This window comes from Canis aureus, chromosome 24 (genome assembly GCF_053574225.1).
Source record: "Canis aureus isolate CA01 chromosome 24, VMU_Caureus_v.1.0, whole genome shotgun sequence".
Classification (NCBI taxonomy): Eukaryota; Metazoa; Chordata; class Mammalia; order Carnivora; family Canidae; genus Canis; species Canis aureus.
In genome coordinates this window covers 11,748,054-11,766,283 of record NC_135634.1, presented here as the reverse complement: position 1 = coordinate 11,766,283, position 18,230 = coordinate 11,748,054, and the positions used below count along the sequence as shown (strand labels likewise).

General features: G+C 43.3%; 1 protein-coding gene across 9 annotated transcripts in view; it reads left to right on the top strand.

Annotated features, from left to right (window-relative positions):
• Positions 1-18,230, top strand: part of MTUS2 (microtubule associated scaffold protein 2) — a 593,760-nt gene that overhangs the window by 161,381 nt on the left and 414,149 nt on the right. For 6 of the 9 annotated variants that reach the window (XM_077868253.1, XM_077868248.1, XM_077868252.1 and 3 more), the window contains one exon: positions 1,089-1,225. The exons of the other annotated variants lie outside the window; for them this stretch is intronic. The gene's annotated coding sequence lies outside the window, so the exon portion shown is untranslated. The remainder of the gene's footprint in view (positions 1-1,088; positions 1,226-18,230) is intronic. 9 annotated transcript variants of the gene reach the window in all.

Genomic DNA, 18,230 nt, shown 5'->3' with positions numbered 1-18,230 from the left:
GATGGTGAGTTATAGAGAGATGTTCATTGACATAGGACATAGAACCTTACCCTGTTGCATAGAGCACAGTCCCTTGTGCAAACTCTGGGCAGGCGGAGCCAGCTTGCCTACATCAGGACCCACAGGGGAACCCAACAGCTGGGGCTTCTACTTAGTGCATCATAGTAAAGATGCATAGTAAAGATCCCAGTGTCCTGGAGACTGTGGCCACAGGCCTGCCTCCTTACCAGATAGGAATAACTGGGACATAAGAATCCCTGAATATTTACTCTGGCCCCTGAGGAATGTTGATCACTTTCCTGAGCATAGGATCCTCAAACAGAACCGGCCTCAAGTGGCCTGAAGTCTGTTCCTCCAGAGGCTGATGCTCCACTGGAAGGCCTGAACTGGAGAGGTTTATTGTCATTTTTCCCTTTGTTAATAGTGGCAATAATAATAGCTGGGTTTACTGATGATTGTTTAGTTTTAGTCACTTTAGAGCTGCACTGTTCCACTGAGAACCACTGGCCCTAGGGAACCATTAAATTTAAAATTAATAACATTACATAAAATTAAAATTTTAATTCTTCAGTCCCATTGTCCACATTCCAAGTGTTCTGTAGTCTGATGTAGCACATGGCTTCCATGATGGACAACACAGGTAGGGAACATTTCCATTATCACAGAAAGTTCTGTTGGACAGTGGTGTTCTAATCTAGAGCATTGTACAATTCTCTCATACATTTTATTTTTTTATTTATTTATTTATTTTTTTTATTTATTTTTTATTGGTGTTCAATTTACTAAAATACAGAATAACACCCAGTGCCCGTCACCCATTCACTCCCACCCCCCGCCCTCCTCCCCTTCTACCACCCCTAGTTCGTTTCCCAGAGTTAGCAGTCTTTACGTTCTGTCTCCCTTTCTGATATTTCCCACACATTTCTTTTCCCTTCCCTTATTTTCCCTTTCACTATTATTTATATTCCCCAAATGAATGAGAACATATAATGTTTGTCCTTCTCCGACTGACTTACTTCACTCAGCATAATACCCTCCAGTCTCTCATACATTTTAATGTGGAAATTATTATCTTCATTTTTTTTAAGATGGAGCTTGAGCTAAATAACTGGCCTGAAGTGACAGCTTATAAGTGACAGAGCGAGGAACTCAAACCTCATCTCTCAGACTCTCCTGGAGCCCCTGAGAACCCACTGTGTTTGGACTTGTCAGCCTATGGGTTGTGGTGAGTGATGAACATGCAGGGAGTCTTCCCTTGCTGTGGGCCAAGGATGGAAGCCCTGTAAAAAAGGTAGAGAAGAGAGGAGAGAGAGGAGGACATGGGAGTTCCAGAAGGACTCAGCCTCTGATACTACCCAGTGCAGTACAGGGAATTAGGGTGTCTCTGGGATTTGGTGGCATGAGGTCATTGATCTTTGCCAGGGTGGACTCAGTGCAGTGAAAGGGAAATAAGTTGGATCTCAGGGCTCTAAGGGCTGAATGGGGGATAAGGGAGAGATGTGAAAGAGACAGGGGCATCTAGAGAGAGACTTGGGATCAAAGGACACAGGGTGTTTTTAGGGCCGAGGAGGCCTAACCCTATTGACAGACCGATATAAAGCCTGTCTGTAGAAGCCAGGCTAAGAGTAACTTCAAGGGGGCACAGTGAGGATGTTGGCAACCCTGGGGCCCATGCCCTATCTGAATGGGCAGCAATCAAACTACCCCAGGTGACTGTTACCAGGAGGCCATGTTAACTTTCCCTGCTGGATACCAGACATCTGGATTCATGTGTGAAGTGTCCGTAATTAATAAGCACGTAAAAATGTGATAACATTTTTTCTCTGATAAACACATATCCCATTGCTGAGAAATGTGAATGTACTTAATGATGTAATCTACCATATACCTAAAAATGGTTAAAATGGTAAATTTTATTGTATTTTTAAAAAAGATTTTATTTATTTATTCATGAGAGACAGAGAGAGAGAGAAGCAGAGACATAGGCAGAGGGGAAAGCAGGCTCCCTGCGGGGATCCTGATGCAGGATTTGTTTCCAAGACCCCAGGATCACAACCTGAGCTGAAGGCAGACACTCAACCACTGAGCCACCCAGGTATCCCCAAGTGGTAAATTTTATGTTTCGTGTATTTTACACACCCCTCACCGCAATGTCCCTAGGCTGTTTTGACACACAGGTTAGAGTTTGTGCCTTTTGGTCTAGGGAGATAGGTCAGTGGAGAGCAGTGGCTCTGTATCTTGACTGAACAATAGAATCCTAAAGCCCAGGCCATGCCCTGGAACAGTTAAATCAGAATATCTGGGGGAGGGACCCAGGCATGTTTCAAATGAACACGTGGTTTCTGTGTTCAACCAGCATTGAGAGCCTCCAGCATAGAAGATGCAATAATTGTTGGATAAAGACCCTGAAGAGATAGGGATAGCCTAAGAGCCCAGGTAGAGGGGACTTCTCAGCTTCTAGGACTGTAGGCACAACAGTGAGGATGTGTGTGCACATTATGTGTAAGATTAGCAGCAATAGGCTCTTACTGTAAAAGGACAGAGATTTCTATTATGTCCAGAATGGGAGTTTAGCTCTTGCTTAACTTCTCCAGTTGCATAGTGGGATGAGAGATGAACCTGCCCAGCCACATTGTCCTGTGTCTTTATGTTCCTACAAGTCCCTCTGCCATCTTAGAAACTAGCTTTGTATAAATGTGTTGTAAAGCCTAAGTGTCACAGCTCTTCGTGACAACCTTTTAGAAGTCCCTTTACCTTTCAGTGTCTATCCCAAGAAGCTACAAATTCATCTTGGAGAAAATGGAAAATCAGAGAAAAGAATTTGTGAGCGAAGAGATGAATCAGGATAAAGATTGAAGTCTAAACATAGCCACTGACAGAGCTCTTAGTGAATGGAACAAATCCAAAGTATTTACTGAATTTGGACAGTTATTTCAAAAAAATATAATTATCACTTTATGTACAAGAACATTAAATGTCCGTTAATTATTAAACATTCGAAGAGTGCATTTGGAGTAGACAAAGACCTGAGGTGTTCCTCAGAGAAAGCATTTTTATTAAAGGGGAGTATATTTATATATACTAAAAATTAGAGAAGGTTTTGGATAATTCGGGTGGGTGGAGTTGAATTTACCCCCTGAATGAAATGTGATTTGATGTAAGCTGATGCTTAAAATGCTAGTTTAGTATGAGAAGCTCCTTTACAGCATGAAGATGTTGCTCATTCAGCTTGCCTTGTAATCAAAAGCAATTGTTTGTGGAACAGCTTTGCCGTACTTTGATTCAATTGGTCTTGGACCAGATTCTAATCAAGGGATGCAAATACTTTCTTGTCAACAGTTTCATCGGCTTAGATATGTCTGCGAGGGAGATTTATATTGATTCCCTGTAATTTAAGATGCTTTGTCAGGCACACGTTACAAAATTCTCGAGGCCAGGAGAGCATGGGAAGCTGGGGTTCTGTGTGCTTGGGCTAGCTGCTGGTTTCAGAAGGAGTCAGGGAGTCTCAGCAGCACAGGAAAATCCTTGCTTGATAGTTAAGGCCTCTGGGGATGAATTCTCATCTTGCCCCAGACCTAACCAGTGAAAAAAGCTTATGGAAATGAGACCAAGATAGTGACACCTTTTTAGAAAAGGGATAAAGGTAGGAGGAAATTTTAGGGAAGCACATACAATTCAGATATACAGCTAAGAAGTTTTTAAAAAATTTGAGGACACCTGGGCGGCTCAGTGGTTGAGCATCTGCCTTCAGCTCAGGGAGTGATCCCGGGGTCCTGGGATCGAGTCCCACATTGGGCTCCCCACAGGGAGCCTGCTTCTCCCTCTGCCTATGTCTCTGCCTCTCTAATGAGTAAATAAAATCTTAAAAAATTTTTTTTGGTCTCATTAATGGAGTCTGTCACTAGCTTCTCATTCCCAAGAAAATAACCCCCAGCAAACTCTTAAGATGTGGATGAGGCTTAGTGGTGTTAGTGTCGGGTGATGAGTGATGGGTGATGGGTATGGAGGAATCAGTGAATTGGGGTCATCACATGATAATGGTTGGGTTGTGTGTCCCAGAGGCCTCTGTTTGGGTGCCCACAGGGACCAGACGGTCACTGTGCAAGGGTCTTGCTGGGAGGATGAGGATGGGTGGTTGCCACCTTCCACCTTCTGTTGAGGGGACAGTATGAGGGTGAGGATGGATAGGCAGGGGAGCGGTACTACTCCCAAAGAGGGCTGCTATGCAAAGAGGGCCCCCCTCAGTGGGCCTTCTGTGTCCTGTTGCCTCATTTCCAATGTCAGTCAGAAATCTGGGTGATTTATGGAGAATTCCCTGATGGATGTTTGTTGATAAATGAGTTTATGTCATTACATTGTGAGAATCAAATAAAACACCTCTGTAGGACAGAACTGGCCCCCTGCCCTGTTTCTTAACTAGGGGCTTGTGGAAGGAGGACACCAGGACCTTCTGCCCATGTGGCATTGTGAACCTATTGGGAGATGTCTGGTGGTTTGGGGCTTCACTGAGTGATTCATTCATTTGACACTTGTTGACTAACCATTCTGCAGGCACAAGGTGGGTTGGGAGCATGGGGATATCAGACAAGGAGATTATAGAGTTCTAGGGCTTTGGAAGGAACTGGTATGTTCGCAGAGTGATGTGTTTCTATGGGATTAGAGAAAGTCCATGTGGGAGAATGGAGGTATGGAGAAGGGGTATGATATTGGCAAGTAAAATAGTGGCTTGAGAGCAAGGGCTTTGTGGTTCAGGTTGTGCTGTGTGGGCAAAAGGGAACCCTCTGCAGAGAAATGACATGATCACATTCACATATTTCAAAGAAGCCTCTGGCTGGTGCTGGGCAGAGTTGCTGGACAAGACATGAGGCCTGGCCAGCAGTCAGCAGGTGAGCTGGTGCATGCTCAGTTTAAGGGATAAATTTAAAAATTGGATTTTGGTTCATTTAAGACTGCAACTATGTTAACGTGTGCAGTTGGGTTTGGTGGGGCTGTTGGTCATATAGGAGAAGATGTAGTGAATGTGGCCAAGCCCCGTGTGTGAGCCAGACTTGCCTGTGCTATCTGGCACAAGCCAGGCAAGTGTTTTTACTTGACTTCTGAGTATATTTTCTCTGGTTTATATCTTTACAGGTCGTATAGCAGTTATGAAACTCAGCTGAGCCTCTTCATTTTCTGGCATTTTATCTTGACTCTTAGCCTTTCTCTTGCTTTGGTTGGTAGGAGATTCCATCTTAGCTAATTTTTTTACATTTTCTTCCCTCCTTCCACTTTGTGCAAATGTCTCGGGGTTGGAGGTGGCACTCAGGCAGGAGGGACTTCCCTCTGGTCATGGGTCTTAAGTCCACAGCAGTCACCTCTGAGAAGCAGTAGAGTCTCTTTGGGTTAATCACTCTGTTCTCTGTCTTCTGCCCTGGGAACCTGTCAACCTAAGGGCTCAGCCCAGGTCCCACCAAGGGCTTCCTTCCCAGGGTCTGCTGGCTTTAGAGCAAGGCCAGACAGAGCCCACCCTCCTCCAGGAGCCCAGCCCTCCCTCCTTCTCAGGCATGAGAAATTTACTTTGGGGAAGTCCTTTAGTCACCCATGCCCATTGGCTATAGTTCTCACTGGGGGCTTCTTCTTTGCCTGAAAACTCCTTCCGTCCGTGGGTTTAGGATTTGGAAACAGAAGCTAGGAAGGGAAGTGTCTAACAGGCAGCACTTGCTCTCCTCCTTCCAAGTTACAGACCTCTCCTGAGATAGGACAGCATGGAGCTGGTGACCTGCCCAGGGGAGGCAGGCAGAGAGGGAAAACCAAGGAAAGAAATGATTATTTTGACAGATGTGTGTTCAGTGGCTTATGGATGTAACCATTTCCTTTTGGAACCTTTAGATCCAAAAGGGAGCAGATATGAGGACTGGGGAGGAGGGAGAAGAAGAGGGGAATTCAGGACCTGCCTGGCTGAGCAGCCTTTGCCAGCAGATGGGAGGGGAGGGGAGTGGTCAGAGGGGAAAGGAGATGGTTTCCACCTGCTGCTCATGGACAGGAATGGGGAGATTTCACCTTGGGGATGGATGCTCATTAAGAGTGCTGGTGTCCTGGGCTGCCTGCCCTAGTAAAGAGATTTCCTCCCCTTACCTCCCCCAGGGCTCATAGGAGGGGAATGCCCAGCTCTGAAGGACAGTGTTTGTAGCTGTGCATGCTGCCTTGCTCTTTCCTTAAGGGTGAGAACAGGTTGTGAGCTCCAGTGGGAGGCGGGAGAGGAAGGCAGGCCTTGGCACAGCCTCCTCCATATGCAGGGAATGAAGAAAACTGGATGTTAGCAGCACTGAAAACAGTAAACAGATTCCATGCCTGTCACATTTCCAGGAAGGTGCTAATGGATATTTCTTTCATATTTGTATTTTCAGTAGTTCATAGCCACTCCCATTGCTTGGCTTGAGCCTGGATGGTTCTAGGACTCTGTCTGGCTGTCAGCCCCCCACCAACCCACCCGTGCGCCTCTGGGCCTTTGGAAGACTCTAGACCTGGCTGCTTTTATCACACTCCTGCTGCCCCAGCAGAGCACTTACCACACTGTGTGTGAAGCGTCAGCATTACTTGGTTAGTGGCCTCCATTCCCTTTAATGGCTGGAAGGTCCTTGAAAGTGGAGGTGGGGCATCTTGTTTTCTGTTTTATACCCAGTGCCTTGCACAGAGATGAGCAAGCTCTTTCACAGTGTTGGAGATTAGCTTTCTGACGAGGTGGCACTTGGCCTGAAGGTGACTTTGCCTACTTATGTTCTGGGTCCCATCTTCTCTTTCCTCCTCAGAGACCTCACACATCAGTGATCTCCTGTCTTTCTCTTTGATGGCTTCCTCCTGTCAGAATTTTTTTTTAAGATTTTATTTATTTATTCATGAGAGACACAGAGAGAGGCAGAGACATGGCAGAGGGAGAAGCAGGCTCCCTGTGGGGAGCCTGATGTGAGACTTGATCCCAGGACCCCGGGATCACGTCCTGAGCTGAAGGCAGACACTCAACCACTGAGCTACCCAGGTACCCTCTAACAATGTACTTGATGCTAAACCCAATGGAACATTTTCAGGACTTATTTACTTAGCTTATGGGAAGTATCTGACACTGGTGCATGCTCTTCTTACAAATGCTGACTTCATTCTCCTGTGTTCCCCACAGCCCTCCAGCTGTTCTTTCTCAGTCTCCTTTGCGGACTTCTCTTCCCCTTCAAGAGTTCAGTTCTGAGCCTTCTTCTCTTTTCCTACTCCAGGCTCATCCTGGGTGGCTTTGCTGATTTCCATATTTAAATAACCTTCTGCAAACTGAAGACTTCCAAATACATGTTTCCAGTCAGTATTTCCTATCACCAGGTTCCATATGACCACTCAACTTCCAGCACGTTGACTTGAGGATCTCCCACACTTGGCCTCCTCATGTCATACCCAGCCAGTCCTGCTGCTGAGTTTCCTATCAGGCTGATGGGCACTGCCCTCTTGGATACCCATTCAGTCATGTCAAGACCCACAGCTCATCCCTGACCTCAGATCCGAGCATCACCAATTTTTGATGTTTGACCTCCTAAATGGCCACGAATCTGCCCTCTCCTCCTTTTCTCAGCTATCACTGTCCTCTTCCATGCTCTTCCAAAATGTCTCTCCTCCTTGCCATGCTCATTCAATCCAGTCTCAGGCTGCAGCTGGAGCTGCCTTCCCAAAATGCACCCTGGGGTGTGCCCCGGCTCTGCTGAACACCCATCACCAGCTTTCCGTGGCCCTTAGGGTAGGATCAGGCCGCTTAATATGGGGACCAGACCCTTGCCCAAATGCACATATTCATCTCTCATTTCCTTTCATAGTCTTTGCTTGGGACACTGAACGGTGTTCAATTCCTGAAAAACTGCTTTCTTACCTCTGAGCCTTTGCCCATGCTTTAATTTCTTTCTGGATACTCGTCATGAGGCCTTTGGCTTTTACTCTGAGTGGGATGAAAAGCCATTGGAGAGGTTTGAAGGAAGGGGTGACACAATCTAATTTGTATTTTAAGTCTCTCTCTGGGGTGCCTGGGTGGCTCAGGTGGTTGGGTGTCTGCCTTCAGCTCAGGTTATGATCCTGGGGTCCTGGGGTCAAGTCCCACATGGGGCTCCCTGCTCAGCGGGGAGCCTACTACTTCCTTTCTCTCTGCCTACTGCTTCCCCTGCTTGTGCTCTCTCTCTCTCTCTGTAAAATAAATAAAATCTTAAAAAGTCTACCTTTGTTTGCAGGGTTGAGATTAGACTGTAGGGCATGATTTGGGAGACCTTGTACGAGGCTGTTCCAGAGATCTCATTGACAGAAGACAGTGGTTCAGGTTGAGGGTGGCTGTGGAGGTGGGGTGAGGTGATCAGATGCTGGAACTGTTTTTGAAGGGATTCTTGACAGAACTGGATGACAGAGGTGTCTGCATGTTACCTGTCCTAAGTCAACTGGATGGATGCACTTGCTGTCAATGAATGTGCAGGCAGATGGTGAGTGGAGCAGATATGGACAGAGTGGTGGGGTTGGATGGGAAGAGAAGCAGCTTAGTTTTGGGTGTGCTGAACTTGAGATGTGTTGGATGCCTCTGTGGGTGTGGCAGGCAGAATAATGGACCCAAGGATGCTTATGTCAGAAGGTACTCTGCAGATGTGATTAAGTCAAGAATGCTGAGGTGGGGAGGCTATCCTGGGTTATGCAGGTAGGCCCAGTGTCATCACAAGGGTCCATGTAGGAGGGAGGTGGGCATGCCAGTCAAGGAGAGAGCTGTGATGACCAAAGCAGAGGTCGGGCGAATTGCTCAGAAGGTGGAAGAAGGTGACACAAGTCAAGCAATGCAGGTGGCCTTGTACATTTTCTGAAATCCATTTTCCAGCTTCTAGCTGGAGAAGCCAAGATAAATAGATTCTGTCTTGGAGTTTCTGGAAGGAGCACAGCTCTTGCTGACACTTTGATTCTATCCTGCAAGACTCTGACCTCTAGAACTGCAAGATAATAAATTTGTGTGTTGTTTTAAGCCACTAAGTTATACTTTGCTTCAGAAGCAGTATGAAACTAGTACAGTGCAGATGTGGAGGAGATATCCTTTCTGTCTTTCCCCTTCCCTTCCCTTCCCTTCCCTTCCCTTCCCTTCCCTTCCCTTCCCTTCCCTTTCCTTCTCTCTCTCTCTCCTAAGATTTTATTTATTCATGAGAGAGAGAGAGAGAGAGAGCGCAAAGGAAAGCTAGAGGGAGCCCAAGCAAGAGGCAAGGAGAGGGAGAAGCGGCACCCCGGCCAAGCAGGGAATCTGATGCGGGACTGGGATCATGACCTGAGCTGAAGGCAACTGCCTAAATGACTGAGCCACCCAGGTGCCCCTGAGTAGATAGCCTTCTATAAAATTTGAGGCTTAAGGATTCTTGCCTTTCCGACCTTTAGCTGTCACTCATTGCTAGTCAAACCCTAGCCTAACTTGGATGCCCATTTGGCATCCTCAGCTGTCCTGAACAGTAAAAATCCAAGAATAATTTTTTTAGCGAGTAAGCTGAATAGATTCCACAAAATCTACAGGGTAAGTTTCCTGCCTATCATTGGAAGATAGGCATGCCTACAGCATAGTCAATAGGTAGTGTACCCATTTTGCTTTATACAGAACTTTAATATCTACTACAACATGGCTGCAGATTGTAGAAAACTAGGAAAAAAGTCATATTCTGAAGAAGGAATGGTGAAAGCTGCAAGACATTTTTAAGTTGTAGTAGGGAAGGGTGCAGAAAAAAATAAAGAGACAGTTGTATTGGAGATGATAGTTTAGGGGCAAACAAATCTTTAAACCACAGTGGTTAACACGATGACATTACCCCAATGACTGATGTTCATTTAAAATGACCAAGTCTACATGGAAATACTAAATTATTTTTGATGCACTTTAAGAAACTTTAAGAAAGTAGGAAATTTTACACTATATTTTATAAGCCATTAACATAATTCAAACTTTCATGTGCATTGGCTCTTAGATGTGCCTCAATTGCTAGAAAATTAACTTATGTGGAAAACCTAGTTCCCCAGTGATGGCAAGTAATAAGTGTCACTGAATTTTGGCTCTGGATAAATTCACAAACAGTAAGGCAAGTAAGCAAGATATTTAAAGATTAGGTTCTAATTGTGCATGGACCCTGCTGTAAAAGCCTTTCCCTACGTAATTGCAAATACTTAAAAGCAGAGTGATGGTAGCTCAAGAAGAACAACATACTAGAGGTTCACTCCCCTTATCAGACCCAGAGCAACAGCTTTGCTATAGCAATTGGGATGGAGAGGATTTTTTTTTCTTTAAATTTCTTCAAACAATCATACTCTGCTCCCTGAGTACCTGGCATTTTTTTTTAAGTCCTTTTCATATACTTGCTAATTTAATTCTCATAACAGCGACTCTGAGTTAGGTACTGTCATTGTTTCCATTTTACAGATGACAGACTGAGGCACAGAGAGATTAAGTAACTCAGGTTCACCCAGCTGGTCAACCTAGATTCAGATCCAGAGAGTCTGGGTCCAGAGTTGATGCTCTTAACCTTGCTCTGAGCTGGCCTTCCTGGATCTTTTTCAGCTAGCTTTTGGTTTGCCTGTCTCACGTGCTTCTGCCCCTCTTCCATGAAGTTCATGCAGAAGGAGTTCATAGGATTTGTCTTTAATGCTTTCTGTCCAGTTCAAGTCCCCATCGTTTGCCTGGCCTGGGCCACCTGTTGACTCTGCCCCTGTTGTTTCTGGGGTGCAATCCAGTTTCTGCAGGACTGCCTAACTTGGTTTCATTCTTCTTGTTCAAAATTATGCCAGAGTTTCTCCTCCCCTATAGCCTAGTATGGTATTTGTATCATTCTAGACTCCTGGATGTAAGCAAGATACATCCACTGTGGTGGCTTTGAGCAGCAAAGGAAGGGTACAGGTGAAGTCTGGGCAGGGCGGGCAGGGGCAGGGAGAGCAAGCCAGGCAGGCTGCTTTTGCTCCCCCTGCCATTGCCCAGGCACCACCTCTGCTCCTGCAGCTGCTACTCACAAGGCTATCACACACACACACACACACACACACACACACACACACACACACAGTCTTAATTGAAAAAGTATCCATGAAACAATACTTACTTACCCATGGCTATAATAACTCATTTTTTTCTATTACATTCTCATTTTTTAAAATGTGGGTCATGACTTTGTCAATTGATTCCACTTAAAAAAATCTCACCCTATGGTGTTTTCTCTGCAGTGTATTCAAAATACAGCTGTTGAATAGATTTATGCACAAAATGCTTATTTATATACTAGACCTTTTTTTTACAGTTCTTTAAATGACTGTCACGTAGATCCTGGAAAAATAGCATGTATTACCTTGACACCAAAATAGGCAAAAAAAAAAAAAGAAGAAGAAGAAGAAGAAGAAGAAGAAGAAGAAGAAGAAGAAGAAGAAGAATGAATCTGCTGTATAGTTTCCAAACAATATCCAATTGTATCATCAGAAACTACCCAATATAATAGTTCAGAATGTTTGTGTATACAGCTTTCCAGGAAAGTTTAAATCTAGGACAGTTGCTAGAAAGTAACAGGGTTTTAATTTCTCATGCCTATTAATAAACAGGAATGTTCATTTCAGCAGGTATAACTGGGAACCTGCCCTGGATGAGGCCATTTGCTGGGGGTTTGAAGTATATAGAGATGACCTGTGCAAGGCTTGTGGTCTCAAGGAGATGAAACCATAGTAGAGAAGAAAAGAGAAGTGATGTAGAAAATAGTTATACCAAGTAGAAAGAGATCTAGGTCCTGAGAAAGGAATACAGAAAATGCATAGGGGACTCAGAGGAATGTCTGGTTCCTGCTAGAGATTCTGAGAATAGAGGAATTGGAGTTCAGAGGGTAAGAGAGGAATCTCCCTGTCACCTGGTAGGTGCCCTGGTACAGTTGATGAAGTCATGGGGATGGTACAGGCTCGCAAACCAGAAAGGGGAAGGGCCTCCCTGCAGTGAAGATTCCCAGCTTTGCCTGTTCCTAGCACCTGTGTGGGCCTAGAGGGATGTGGGAGTTCGGAGGGTAGGGGGGAGTGCCAAGCCCAGCATCCAGAGTGGGGTTACAGTTCACAGACATGGCCTGGAGGGCAGTGCTTGCCCATTCCCCCCATCAGAAATCACGGATTTTATCTATGATTCACGAAAGTTTGTTTGAGTACCTATTACTCGAAAAGTCTGATAAAGGGATCTACAAATGCTGAAAGGCAAGAATCCTGCTCTCCAGAGCACCCAGGTCTTGTGAACAAAGTGGGGTGGGGAGGTGTGGGAGGTGGAGCACATACAGAAATAACTATTCACAATAAGGGATAGGTTCTGTGAGCAGGGCACAGTCAGAAAATGTAGGCCCATCGCCTCTAGCCACAACCAAGTAGGGAACTCAGCTTTGACAGGTGCACACAGGACATATTATGGTCTAAATGTTACAGTTACCACCCTGCTTCTTCCTAACCAAACTTAACCTAGTGCTTAGTACATAGTATTCATCAGAGTACTCCCAGGTACTTTGAGACTCTTGGTAAGCACAGAATCTGCTCTCTAGGAATGTGCACCATGGAGACAAGTGTTGAAAAAGAATGATATTATGTCATCTTTTCTTTCAAAATGAAATTATTTCTGTGTCCTGGCAGATGGCCCATAGTGCCAGTTCTTGTCTTATCTGATCATAGCCAATTATTTCAGAAATTAGAGTCTGTCTAAAGGACACTTCCATGTGCCTTACTATACAGGGAGCTAGTCTCTGGGAATGGAAACTTAATGTTCATTCTGTGTGGATGGGCTATGTAAGTTCTAGAGCAGGGAACAGAATGACAGCATAGCCAGAGGGTAGGTGGAGGTGGGAGCAGCTCTAGAACTGATTTAGAATGGGCAGAGAGAGGGGAGAGCAAGGGAAATGGGGAGAATGCTCAGAGCTGCTGCAAAAGTTAGGTGTGAACCCGGGGCATTCTGCCCAGGTGCTGATAGGAATAAGCAAGAGCAAACCAGACCTAAACAACTTCTTGTACCTATGGGCATTACCTTTTCTGTTGCCTAGTCAACCGTATAGTAATGAGGTTGTACGTATTTTTTTTAATGCAGTGTAGTAATAGTATCATTTATTTAATATCTACCACATGTGTTACATATCATACTTCCAGCCTCCCAAGAACCTGCTACTACAAGCTGCTATTTTAGGCTACACTGAAATGCAGTTGAGGAAACAGGCTGAAATTGGTGAGTAATGACATAGCCAGAGGATGGCAGGTGCCGATTCAAAGCACAGCATGCATACTCCAGAGGACCTATTACTTGTTCCAGAGGACCTGAGTTCGGTTTGTGGTGGTCACATGGCAATCTGACAATAGGCAGATATTATCTTTGTAAATAATGATTCTAGGTAGCATGATGTCTGATAGAACATCCTGGTAATTTGGAGACATTCTGAGTTGCCACTTTACAGGCAGCTGGAAAATCTTAAAACTTGATTTAGCTGTATCAGAATCTATTACTCTCATCTCTAATTGAGACTTCCTTAAATAAGCTGAACATTCCTTCAAAATCTGCCTGTTGAGCTCAGACGCAGAAGGAATGCCCTCTCAATTCACCTGTTCAGGTCACTAGTGAATCTGGGGTATGCTGTTCTCTGAACAAGCCAGAATTATGAATGTTTTTCCTCCTGCTGACTCAGCTCCAGCTTTAGCTGTCTTGTCATTTCAGTAAGAACAGCCAATCTGTTGGTTTCTGGGCTCCAGTGGAGTGAGATCGCCTTAGATCACTTAATTTTAAATTTAGATTAAAACTGAAAAGTCACTCTGTGGATCTTTTTAATGAGTATATAACTTTAGCTCTTTATTAAAATGTTCCAAATCTTCACACTTGGCTTCAATTTTGTTTAAATATTCCATAAGGAATCTGTGGTTTAATTTTTTTTTAAACTTTCATTATAGTGATAAAAAGCTTATAACAAGAAACTGCATTCCTCTGCCCACCTTCTCTATTTCAAACCCTACTCCATAGAGGCAACAGATTTCAAATCATTTTGTGGTTTCTTCTGATCCCTGGCCCCACCATTGTCTGAATATTCTCTACTTTTGGGTCTTTTTTGGGTATCATCCATTGAGTTCTCCACATGGCAGTGGGGAGTTCAGACTCCCATGCTTTTCCTTTTCCCAGCCTTCTGAAATTTGGGTAAATCAGTAGTAACTCTGTACATGAATACCAGTAATTTACTGATGATCCCATTCATGTACTATGACTAATCATTTATTTCCTCATGTAGCCCCCTCAGATTAATACCTGTCATATGGGGGCATTGCCAGTTATTGGCCAACAACCATGTCCTCTTCCTTCTTGCTGGCTAGAGCCTGATTTTGTTTTGATGTCTGCACCTTTGCACTTGACTCAATAATTTCTGATATGGCCAACCCAGTCACCATGGCCCACTGCCCCTGCCCTGCAAGAGATAGCCTGTAGGGATTATTTCTGGGGAAAGTTTCTTTGTTCTTAGACAAAGAAGAAACAGCCTCCTCCGTCAGTTGGAGAAAATAATTCTAAGCTGCAGAATGCTTAGTAAACATAAATATCCAACACAACAGGGACACCAGTTGTGTTTTTCTTCCATGATCTGCCTCCTATACCCATGTATTCTTCTGCTCCAGTCCAAACCAGTTTATCTCTGGGCCCTGGGTACCCTTCTCTTCTTGGGGCTTTCTTTTGGTCTCCCTCTCCTAGACCCCTGTCATCTTCACTTAAATATTCGTTTTTCAGAAACATATTCCTTAGAGGCTTGAGAAATATATGTATTTGAATTATTGCACATTTGAAAATTAATTTTTTCTGTACTCACAATTGATTTGATAGTTTAGCAGGATATAGAATTCTAAGTAAAATCGTGATTGCTTGGAGTGTTAACATTGCTCCCCTGACTTTAGATATTTGTTATTGCTGTTTGGAAATCCATTGCCAGTATGATTCCTTTTATCCACAATCTAGTTTATCTTTCTGGAACTGCTCTTTATTTCTGGGGCACTAAAATTACATGATACTGTGCCTTGCCACATGCCAACTTTTATTTTCTAGGCTGCTATTGAGCCCTTCTAAACTTGTGCTTTTAGTGCTGAGAATTTTCTTGTTCTGTTTTTTTTTTTTTTTTTGATAATTTACACCTTTGTTGGCTTTTCCTTTTTGTGTTCTAATTTCTGAGAGATTTCTGAGATTTTATCTTTAAAGCCTTATATTAATTTTTACATTTTAATTTTAATTGTCATATTTTTCATTTCTGTGAGCTCTTGTTCTCTGTCCCTTTCTTGTTTTATAGGGACTCATATCTGAGAGGGAATTAATTAGAACTTTGAGATGTTTTCTTCTGTGCTCCATTTGGTGAATGGATAAAGAAATTGTGGTACAGCTCATACAGTGGACTACCACTCAGCAATGAAAAAGTACAGACTATTGATACATGTAATAATGTGGACACATCTAGAATGCAATATGCATTCTACATGAATAACCATATTTGTATAATCACAACAAATTATATTAATAAAATACTATTATTAATAATACAGCAATGATGCTGTTGTCTACATTCATCCATATTAAAAGTGAAGGAACCCAGACTTCAAAGCTACAGGCTTTGTGACTACATTGTATAAGATTTTGGAAAAGGCAAAACTATGGGGATGGAGAATAGATCAGTATTGGTGGTGGAGGAGCTGCATACAAAGGGGTGACATGAGAGAATTTTGGGTCATACAACTGTTCTGTATTCTGATTGTGTTGGTGACTACTCTTGTGCATTTGTCAAAACTCAGAACTATGCACCCAGAAGTGGATTTTATTTATGTAAATTAAAACAAATTTTTAAAGGCTTTTATTCTCTTTTTGGTATTTTTTAAATGCTTTGTCTTTTTTATTGTATGCTTTCTTATATATTTGTTAATTCTTAGCTGCTTCTTCATATTAGGAATGGGATTGGCATCTGGAGCCGTGCATTATGTGTTATATGCCTTTGCTGTAGCTGAGGTGTTGAGTTCATGGGGATGAAAACCTATAAAATGTTTCCAAATTTGGATGCGAGCACACACATGCATGGGATGCCAAGCAAAGAAGTAGTAAATCACTGCTTCCTAAATTTGCTACTTCAGTGTCCTTTAGGTTTTCCTTTTCTTTCTCTTGTCTTTTCTCCTCTAGCATCCTTGGACTCAAAATCTGGCTCTTGTTAGGGAATAGAGAATTTGTATCAATTGTCCATATTACTTTATTCTTTTCTCATTAACCAGATGACCTATCATAGAGGGGTACCACTGTCCTTCCCTCTTTCCTGACAGGTTCTCAGGCTGCAGAGCTTCCCCTCTTTGGGCTAGTGCCATCTAACTTCTTTCCCTTGGAATTAGGCAGGTCACGACCATCAGCTTTCAGGAACTCTGTGTCCAACATGTCTTCGTGGTCAGGAAGCTGCTGGGGAGAGGTAGAGGTTTTCTTCTGATTTGCTCATGGCATCACAACTCCTATTGAGGTCAGAGAGTGTTCCCATAGAGAGTAGTGTCAAACAGATTTTTTGTTTCTCCTCCCCTTTAGAGCTCTCTCCACACTTTAGTTAGGAAGGGTCCCTACCAGTAAACCTGGAGCAAATTTCTGTGTTCAGGGGGAGACTAGTCTGTGTGTAAACTTTCTAGTCCCAGAAATTGGATGGAGGACTGTTTGGGTCACTCCTGCAGCCTTGGAGAGCTGCCTGGGTCAGAGGAAAAGTCCCCAGGGACACAAAGGTCAGGAGCCTTCCTGGAAGCTGTCAGAACCATGCATCAGGGAGGGCAAATTAACACATCACTCCTTGGGGATCCCTGGGTGGCTGGCTCAGTGGTTTAGCACCTGCCTTTGGCCCAGGGCATGATCCTGGAGTCCCAGGATCGAGTCCCACATCGGGCTCCTTGCATGGAGCCTGCTTCTCTCTCTGCCTGTGTCTCTACCTGTCTCTCTTTCTCTGTGTCTCCCATGAATAAATAAATAAAATCTTTAAAAAAGTAACACGTCACTCCCTTTTCCCTTGCCACACAGATCAAACATATAAGAGGATGTAATTGTGAATCAATAAGTAGTTTCTTGGCAGTTTTATTTGAAAGATAAACATGAAACTTAACAGCATTTCTTTGAGAGTCTTTGATTAAAATAGATTTGGGGGTATATTGTGTTATTTAACAGTGCATTTCTAAATTGTGACTTTAGATCTTTAAAACATGCCCATTAAAATTCTGCTTATTCAAGTTTGTTCTTTCTGGGAATGTTTGATTTTTGTTGCTTATGAAATTTGTCTGTTTTGATCATTAGGATGCATGAAGCCTGTGCCTTATCCCAGAAATGCTAGCAAGTCAGTTTTCCAGCCTGGGATTATAGGTTGGGTGCTATTCAAATACATACTGACATGGTACTCTTTAAGAAAGAAATCTCGAATTTTGGGGGGAATAGAAGTATCTTTTTTATTCTTCAAGTTCTAAGGAAATGGGAGATTCCTATAAGTCAACTAAAGCAATATTATTCCTTTATCTCAATTGTATAGGAAAAACTACTCCTTTTCCCCTGTGTATATTCATTTATTTCTCTTGCATGTTTTTGGGCTAAATTGGTTCAAAACTAAGTGATATATTCTTTCCTTTTCTGTTTATGTTCATGTCTCTATCTCTTCTTTAAAGATAAAGACATTCCAAGCATGGTGATCCAAAATGCCTTGCTCATTAACATAGTATAATTAATGAAAATGCAGAGACATCAAACAAAAAGCCCTGGGCATGAAAGTAAATATACCTTCTTGTTCAGTTGGAGGCTTTTGCAGTCACCATACAGTTGATTTATTTGCTTTCTGGTTGTTTGCAAACTTTTTTTTGCTTGGGCTGCACCAGGGTGTTAAATTTTTAGCTTCATCATTCTAGCTAACTAGTTTATATGACAGAAGATAGGTTATGTGCTTCTGATGAAAGAAAAAATCACATTCCAGAAAGAAAACAATTTGAAAGAGTCCATTTTTAGTGACCTGGTACAGGGTTTTGAGTTGGAGGTGAGTCTCACTTTATCCCTGATGATGGTAGAAAGAATTCCTGCTTCCTTTCAGATAGCAGACAATCCAAGGTTTACAGCCTGTAGTCCTGCAGATAAATGAGGGTCATGTGCCATACCCATCATGAATGCTGACGTCCATTCTCAGGGCCTAAACACACACAGAACAGAAGAGAGTCAAGGATGT